The sequence below is a fragment of the Arachis ipaensis genome, chromosome B10, assembly GCF_000816755.2.
Source record: "Arachis ipaensis cultivar K30076 chromosome B10, Araip1.1, whole genome shotgun sequence".
NCBI lineage: Eukaryota > Viridiplantae > Streptophyta > Magnoliopsida > Fabales > Fabaceae > Arachis > Arachis ipaensis.
The window spans coordinates 40,298,336-40,308,028 of record NC_029794.2 but is presented as its reverse complement, the minus strand read 5'-3'; positions in this window follow the sequence as shown (position 1 = coordinate 40,308,028).

Here is a 9,693-nt window from a genome sequence, read left to right as displayed (position 1 = left end):
CCCAGCACTCTTTACTTTTCTTGTCTTGGATTTTGGGTGGAGAATTGAAGAAATTCTGTTTCAATCTCATCCTGAGACCTCTTTGTTTCTTTACTGCACAATTGAATTTAAATTTCTGTTAATTGCTTCTTCATCTACTTTCTTTGCAATTTACAATTTCCTTTGCAATTGTTCTTGTTGGATCTAGGAAGGCATTGAGATCTAGACTTGGTTATCTAGTCTCTTGGGTCTTGAGATCTGAATTCCAATTTTACATCCTCTGTTTACTGCTTTCATGCTCATTTTACTTTTCTGGTTGAGATCCGGTTTGATTCAAGACATCTTCTATTTCTCTGTTTGTTGCAATTTTACATTTCCTTGTTTAATTTCTGCAACTCCAACTCCCCATTCCCTTTACAATTCAAGCCATTTACATTTCTTGCACTTTAAGATTCTGCAATTTGCATTTCTTGCGTTCTAAGTTTCTGCCATTTAATTTCTTGTTCTTTAAGATTCAGCACTTTAAATTTCAGCTCTCTTTAATTTCATGCCAATTACCCATTCCCTTTACTTTCTATGCAATTTAAATTCTGTAAATCACAAATCTCTCAACCAAATCTTGATTCGCTTGACTAAATCAACCACTAAACTAAAATTGCTCAATCCTTCAATCCCTGTGGGATCGACCTCACTCCCGTGAGTTATTATTACTTGATGCGACCCGGTGCACTTGCCGGTTAAGTTTGGGTGTTTTGGAGAAATTCGTTTTTCCACGAAAATATCCCATCACTGAACCTCCATTGGAATCCAAAATTGTGGAGAAGTCCGTCAGGAAAAGTGCAGTTGATGCTAAGGAGGATAGTGCACAACCCCCGAAGCAGGTATCTTATGAAAAACTGGACGGAACAACTCAACAAGCAAGTTTCCTTGATAATGATAATCCCGAACTAAGTTCTCCTAGTAATGAACTTGCATCCGCAAGTGAATTCTTTGAGATGAAAGAGTATTCCCCAAGTGAATACGAAGATGATGTGGAGGTAGATTTTTCGCAACCTCCAACTTATGACTTGAGTGATGAGGAAGATATCGAAGACTTGGATCAAGACGTGGTTGAAATTAAAGAATTTTGCTAAGAAGTGGAGGAATTCACAGAATTATTCAAGGGAGTAGAGCTTGCAAAACCACTGGAAACATATATCCCAAGGCCATTACCACCCAATACCAAATTCAAGTGGGTAAAATCCTTAGCCTTTATCTTTACTTTTCCACTTGAATATGGTTTGCTTGAAATAGATGGCCAACTTAGAGCTCTTTGCGGCTTTAAGAGTAAAAGGGAAATAGTTCGTGCTCAAGGCTGGTATGCAAGACTCAATAAGGTTCCACGCTTCACTTTGAAGTGTAAGGATTGGTTTCGAGTTCGTGAATAGGTCTCGGAAGATGTTTGGTCATCTTGGTGAGAATACAACCTCCAAACTGCCCGGCTGGAAAAATATAGATCGAGACAAAGGCGGATATAAAAGCAAGTTTTGAGATCCTGGAATCTATTCTGACATTCAACACCTCGGGAGCCTGAAAACCTGTTTGAATTTGCTCAAAGGCTTCACATGCCTAGTTTGGGACCTCGGAGGCTGTTGGCATTCCAAACAGTGGTGGAGATTTTTGGACGAATTCAAGCACAAGCCACCATAACAAAGGACTCCCCAATTGTCCAACTTAAGGACTTTGATGAGCGGATAATTTATATGCTTTTTGGCATTATTTTTAGTATGTTTTTAGTATGATTTAGTTAGTTTTTATTATATTTTTATTAGTTTTTAAATAAAAATTATATTTCTGGACTTTACTATGAGTTTGTGTATTTTTCTGTAATTTCAGGTATTTTCTGGCTAAAATTGAGGGAGCTGAGCAAAAATCTGATTCAAGCTGAAAAAGGACTGCAGATGTTGTTGGATTCTGACCTCCCTGCACTCGAAATGGATTTTCTGGAGCTACAGTAGTCCAAATGGCGCACTCTCAAATTTGTTAAAAAGTAGACATCCAGGGCTTTCCAGCAATATATAATAGTCCATACTTTGCTCAAGGATAAATGACGTAAACTGGCGTTCAACGCCAGTTCCATGTTGTAGTCTGGCGTCAAACGCCAGAAACAGGTTACAAATTGGAGTTCAACTCCAGAAACAGCCTAGGCACGTGAAAAGCTTAAGTCTCAGCCCCAGCACACACCAAGCGGGTCCCAGAAGTGGATTTCTGCACCAATTATCTTATTTTATTCATTTTCTATAAACCTAGGTTACTAGTTTAGTATTTAAACAACTTTTAGAGATTTATTTTGCAACTCATGACATTTTAGATCTAAACTATGTACTCTTTGATGGCATGAGTCTCTGAACTCCATTTTTGGGGGTGAGGAGCTTTGCTGTGTTTCGATGAATTAATGCAACTATTTCTGTTTTCTATTCAAACACGCTTGTTTCTATCTAAGATGTTTATTCGCACTTCAATATGATGGATGTGATGATCCGTGACACTCATCATCATCCTCAACCTATGAACGCATGCCTGACAACCACCTACCTTCGATTGAATGAATATCTCTTGGATTCCTTAATCAGAATCTTCGTGGTATAAGTTAGAATCCATTGGCAGCATTCTTGAGAATCTGGAAAGTCTAAACCTTGTCTGTGGTATTCCGAGTAGGATTTAGGGATTGAATGATTGTGATGAGCTTCAAACTCACAAGGGATGGGCGTAGTGACAGACGCAAAAGGATCAATGGACCCTATTCCAGCATGAGTGGGAACCGACAGATGATTAGCCGTGCGGTGACAGCGCACCTGGACCTTTTTCACTGAGAGGACGTATGGTAGCAATTGACAACGGTAATCCACCAACACACAGCTTGCCATAGGAGGAACCTTGCGTACGTGAAGAAGAAGACAGGGAGAAAACAGAGATTCAGAAGACAAAGCATCTCCAAAACTCCAACATATTCTCCATTACTGCAGAACAAGTATTTAATCCATGCTCTTTTATTCTTTGCAATTCATACTGATAATTATAATTGATTTCCTGACTAAGATTTACAAGATAACCATAGATTGCTTCAAACCAACAATCTCCGTGGGATCGACCCTTACTCACGTAATGTATTACTTGGACGACCTAATGCACTTGATGGTTAGTGGTACGAGTTGTGAAAAGTGTGATTCACAATTCGTGCACTAAGTTTTTGGTGCCGTTGCCGGGGATTGTTCGAGTTTGGACAGCTGACGGTTTATTTTGTTGTTTAGATTAGGAAAAATTTTTCTTTTTGGTTTAGAGTCTTCTATTATTGTTTTTTGTTGAAATTTCTTTTTTTAAATCCTTATTTTTTCTTTTTAAATTTTTCGAAAATTTTATAAACTGATAATTGAGTTTTTCTGTTTGAGTTTAGTTCCATATTTTAAGTTTAGTGTCAATTGCATGTGTTTCTTTTCTTTTAAATTTTTGAATTTGTGTTCATTGTTCTTTCTTAATCTTCAAGTTGTTCTTGTTTATTTTCCTTGTTTGATCTTTAGTTTTTATTGTTTTGTTATTTTTCTTGTTTTTCTTGTGCATTCTAGAATTATTGGTATCTAAAAAAAAATAAAAAAATAAATAAATAAAATAAAATATTTTTATACATTAAACACCTTGTTAAAACACTTTAAATTTATAACTCAATTAGCTAGAGCGTTGTGTCTATGTTCTTGTGAATAGTTGCTCCTTTGAGTCTTTCTTTCTAAAATCTTTTCAAAAATAATTTTTCTTTGATTAAATCTTGTGTCAAGTTTTAAGTTTGGTGTTTTCTAGTTAGTTCTTAATTAATTTTCAAAAATTAGTTTTTGGTTTTCTAAAAATTTTAAGTTTGGTGTTCTTTTTTTTATGTTCTTGAGTCTTTTGAGTCTTTGACTTTTTGTTCTTCGTGTTCTTGTGAATCTTCAAGGTGTTCTTGAGTCTTTCTTGTGTTTTGATCTTAAAATTTTTAAGTTTGGTGTTCCTTGGTGTTTTTCCTCCAAATTTTCGAAAATAAGGAGCATTAGATGTAAAAATTTTAAGTTTTGTGTCATTTTATTGTTTTTCTCTTTCCTCATTGAATTCAAAAATATCTTTTTCCTTTATTTCAATTGATTTTTCGAATTTTCCTTTTAAAAATTCAGATTTTATTTTAAAATTTTTTATTTTATCTTATCTTAGTTTTAAATTTTCAAAATTCAAATCTTTTTCAAAAAAAAAAATAATTTTATATCCTTTTCAAAATCTTATCTTATCTCATTTCAAATTTCAAATTTCAACTTCCAAAATTCAAAATTCAAATTTCAAAATTCAAATTTCAAGACTTTTTAATTTAAATTCCTTATCTTCTCTTACCTAGCTTATCTTATCTTTTCTAATCTCAAATCTTAAAATCAAATCTTTTTCATATCTTTTATTTTATTTTATTTTCTTACAAGTATCTTTAATTTTAAGACATATCTTTTTTAAATACCTCACTTCAAGGTAGCAGGAAGCCAAGAAATGAACAAACTGCTATTCAAAATCCCTCTGAGGATAGTAAGAGCCCAGAGAGGAATAACTCTGGCGTTCAAACGCCAGAAACAAGCAAGGAGTTGGCGTCAAACACCCAATGGAAGCTCAATTCTGGCGTTCAAATGCCAGGAACAAGTAAGGAGTTGGCGTCCAACACCAATCCAGCTTCTAAGGTTGAGGAATATAAAGCCAAGATACCTTATCCTCAAAAACTCCGCCAAGAGGAGCAGGATAAGCAATTTGCTTGCTTTGCAGATTATCTCAGGACTCTTGAAATAAAGATTCCGTTTACAGATGCACTTGAGAAAATACCTTCTTATGCCAAGTTCATGAAAGAGATCTTGAGTCATAAAAAGGATTGAAGAGAAACTAAAAGAGTTCTCCTCACTGAAGAATGTAGTGCAGTCATTCTGAAAAGCTTTCCAGAAAATCTTAAAGATCCCGGGAGCTTTCTGATACCATGCATATTGGAGGGTAATAGCACCAAGACAGCTTTATGTGATCTTCGGGCAAGCATCAACGTGATACCTGCATCCACTATCAAAAAGCTTGGTTTAACTGAAGAAGTTAAACCAACCCGGATATGTCTCCAACTTGCTAATGGCTCCATTAAATACCCATCAGGCGTGATTGAGGACATGATTGTCAGGGTTGGGCCATTCGCCTTTCCCACTGACTTTGTAGTGCTGGAAATGGAGGAGCACAAGAGTGCTACTTTCATTCTAGGAAGACCTTTCCTAGCAACTGGACGAACTCTCATTGATGTCCAAAAGGGGGAAGTAACCCTGAGAGTCAATGAGGATGAGTTTAAGTTGAATGCTGTCAAAGCCATGCAGCATCCAAACACACCAAAAGACTGCATGAAAGTTGATCTGATTGACACTTTGGTAGAGGAGGTCAACATGGCTGAGAGTCTCGAATCAGAGCTGGAAGACATCTTTAAAGATGTTCAGTCTGATTTGGAGGGTTCAGAGGAATTGAAAGAGCCTCTGAGACTTCCTCAGGAAGAGGAGAAACCTCCTAAACCCGAGCTCAAGCCATTACCACCATCCCTGAAATATGTATTTATGGGAGAAGGTGACACTTTTCCAGTGATCATAAGCTCTGCTTTAAATCCACTGGAAGAGAAAGCACTAATTCAAGTGCTAAGGACACACAAGACAGCTCTTGGGTGGTCCATAAGTATCCTTAAGGGCATAAGCCCAGCTAGATGCATGCACAAAATCCTATTGGAGGATGATGCTAAGCCAGTGGTTCAACCACAGAGGCGGCTAAATCCAGCCATGAAGGAAGTGGTGCAGAAAGAGATTACCAAATTACTGGAGGCTGGGATTATTTATCATATTTCTGATAGCCCTTGGGTGAGCCCTGTTCAAGTTGTTCCCAAGAAGGGAGGCATGACAGTGGTTCATAATGAAAAAAATGAACTGGTTCCTACAAGAACAGTTACAGGGTGGTGCATGTGTATTGACTACAGAAGGCTCAATACAGCCACCAGAAAGGATCATTTTCCTTTACCATTCATAGACTAGATGCTAGAGAGACTAGCAGGTCATGAATATTACTGCTTTTTGGATAGCTATTCAGGTTACAACCAAATTGCAGTAGATCTTCAGGACCAAGAGAAAACAGCATTCACATGTCCTTCTGGAGTATTTGCTTACAGAAGAATGCCTTTTGGTCTGTGTAATGCACCTGTAACCTTTCAGAGGTGCATGCTTTCTATCTTCTCTGATATGGTAGAGAAGTTTCTGGAAGTCTTCATGGATGACTTTTCAGTATTTGGAGACTCATTCAGCTCCTGCCTTGACCATTTAGCACTTGTTCTGAAAAGATGCCAAGAGACCAACCTAGTTTTAAAATGGAAAAAATGTCACTTTATGGTGACTGAAGGAATTGTCCTTGGGCATAAAATTTTAAACAAGGGAATAGAGGTGGATCAAGCTAAAGTGGAAGTAATTGAAAAATTACCACCACCTGCTAATGTTAAGGCAATCCGAAGCTTTCTGGGGCCTGTAGGATTCTACAGGAGGTTTATAAAGGATTTTTCAAAAATTGCAAAACCCCTGAGCAATCTGCTAGCTGCTGACACGCCATTTGTGTTTGACACAGAGTGTCTGCACGCGTTTGAGACTCTGAAAGCTAAGCTGGTCACAGCACCAGTAATTTCTGCACCAGACTGGGCTTTACCATTTGAATTAATGTGTGATGCTAGTGACCATGCCATTGGTGCAGTACTGGGGCAAAGGCATGACAAGCTTCTGCATGTCATTTATTATGCTAGCCGTGTTTTAAATGATGCCCAAAAAAATTACACAACCACAGAAAAAGAAATGCTTGCAGTGGTTTATGCCATTGACAAGTTTAGATCATACTTAGTAGGATCAAAAGTGATTGTGTACACTGACCATGCTGCTCTTAAATATCTACTGACAAAGCAGGATTCAAAACCCAGGCTCATAAGATGGGTGTTGCTTCTGCAAGAGTTTGATATAGAAATAAGAGATAGAAAAGGGACAGAGAACCAAGTGGCTGATCATCTGTCCCGGATAGAACCAGTAGAAGGGGAGTTTCCCCCTTCTATTGAGATCTCTGAGACCTTTCCAGATGAGCATTTGTTTGCCATTTAGGAAACACCATGGTTTGCAGACATTGCAAACTATAAAGCTGCAAGGTTCATACCCAAGGAGTATAGCAGGCAACAAAAGAAAAAATTAATTACTGATGCAAAGTACTACTTGTGGGATGAACCCTATCTCTTTAAGAGATGTGCAGACGGAATAATCTGTAGGTGTGTGCCTAGAGAAGAAGCACAGAGGATCTTATGGCATTGCCATGGATCACAATATGGAGGCCATTTCGAAGGTGAGCGAACAGCCACCAAGGTCCTCCAATGTGGCTTCTACTGGCCTACACTCTATAGGGATTCTCGAGAGTTTGTACGTAACTGTGACAGTTGCCAAAGAGCTGGTAATCTGCCTCATGGTTACGCCATGCCTCAACAGGGAATCTTAGAGATTGAGTTGTTTGATGTATGGGTAATTGACTTCATGGGACCTTTCCCACCATCATACTCAAACACTTATATTCTGGTGGCAGTCGACTATGTATTAAAATGGGTAGAGGCCGTTGCCACACCCCCCAATGATACTAAAATAGTGCTGAAGTTCCTCCAGAAACATATCTTCAACAGGTTTGGTGTCCCTAGAGTACTAATCAGTGATGGGGGCACTCACTTTTGTAACAAACAGCTTTACTCTGCCATGTTCCGGTATGGGATTCGCCACAAGGTGGCGACTCTATATCATCCACAGACAAATGGGCAAGCTGAAGTTTCTAACAGAGAACTAAAAAGAATCCTGGAACGGACTGTAAGTACCCGTAGAAAAGATTGGGCAAGAAGCTTGGATGATGCTCTGTGGGCTTACAGAACAGCATTCAAGACTCCTATAGGGACCTCTCCATACCAGCTTGTGTATGGTAAGGCCTGTCATCTGTCTGTAGAATTGGAACATAAGGCCTACTGGGCAACCAGATTCCTAAACTTTGATGCCAAATTAGCTGGAGAAAAAAGATTGCTCCAGCTGATTGAGCTAGAGGAATTCAGATTCACTGCTTTCGAAAATGCCAAGCTTTACAAAGAGAAAGCAAAAAGATGGCATGAGAGAAAGTTGTCATCTAGAGTCTTTGAACCAGGACAGAAAGTTCTGTTTTTTAACTCTAGGCTCAGGCTATTCCCCGGGAAATTGAAATCCCGGTGGAGGGGACCATATGTGATTACAAGTGTGTCACCATATGGCTATGTGGAGCTTCAAGACATTGATTCTGATAAGAAGTTCATCGTCAATGGACAGAGAATCAAGCATTATCTTAAAGGCAATGTTGAGCAAGAGTGCTCAAGGCTGAAGCTAGATTAAAAGCTCAGAAAGGTCCAGCTAAAGACAATAAAGAAGCGCTTATTGGGAGGCAACCCAATGTTATTTAACTATATCTCTTTATTTTCTATTGCTATTTTATGTTTTCCTTAGGTTGATGATCATGTGAAGTTACAAAAATAACTGAAAAATAAAAAACAGAATGAAAAACAGCATTAAAAACAGCATACCCTGGAGGAGGAACAGTCTGGCGTTTAAACGCCAGAAACAAGCATCTGTCTGGCATTTAACGCCAGAAACAGGCACCAAGCTGGCGTTTAACGCCAGAAGCAAGCATCTACCTGGCGTTAAACACCAGAAACAAGCTACATTTGGACATTTAACGCCAGAAATAGGCAGCAGTCTGGTGTTAAACGCCAGGATTACACAGCAAGGGCGTTTTACACGCCTAACTGGAGCAGGGATGTTAAGTCCTTAACCCCACTGGATCTGTGGACCCCACAGGATCCCCACCTCTTCTTCTCTCCTTATTACACCTTTCCATAACACTCTTCCCCAAATTAAACTCCACCAATCACCTCCATTACTCCTCCAAAACCATCATACAACCCACCTACACCCACCCACTCAAATTCAAACCACTCACACCTCTCCATCTCATCTATTTTCTTCTTCTTCTACTACTATCTTTCTTTTTCTCAAGGACAAGCAAACATTTTAAGTTTGGTGTGGAAAAAGCAGTGCTTTTTTTTTTGTTTTCCATAACCACTAATGCCTCAAGGGATGCACTTTCCTCCACAAAATTATTGGGAGCAAATCAACACTTCCCTAGGAGAATTAAGTTCCAACATGGGACAACTAAGGGTGGAGCACCAAGAGCACTCCATCATCCTCCATGAAACTAGAGAAGATCAAAGAGCTATGAGGGAGGAGCAACAAAGACAAGGAAGAGACATAGAGGAGCTCAAGATCACCATTGGTTCTTCAAGAAGAGGAAGACGCCACTCTCACTAAGGTGGACTCATTCCTTAATCTCCTTGTTCTTATTTTTCTATTTTTCATATACTGTGCTTTATGTTTATGTTTGTGTCTTGTTACATGATCATTAGTGTCTAAGTGTCTATGCCTTAAAGTTATGAATATGAATCCATCACCTTTCTTAAATGAAAAATGTTTTTAATTGACAAAGAAAAAGAAGTGCATGAATTTTGAATTTTAAAACAGTTTAATTATTTTGATGTGGTGGCAATACTTCTGTCTTTCTGAATGAATGCTTGAACAGTGCATATTT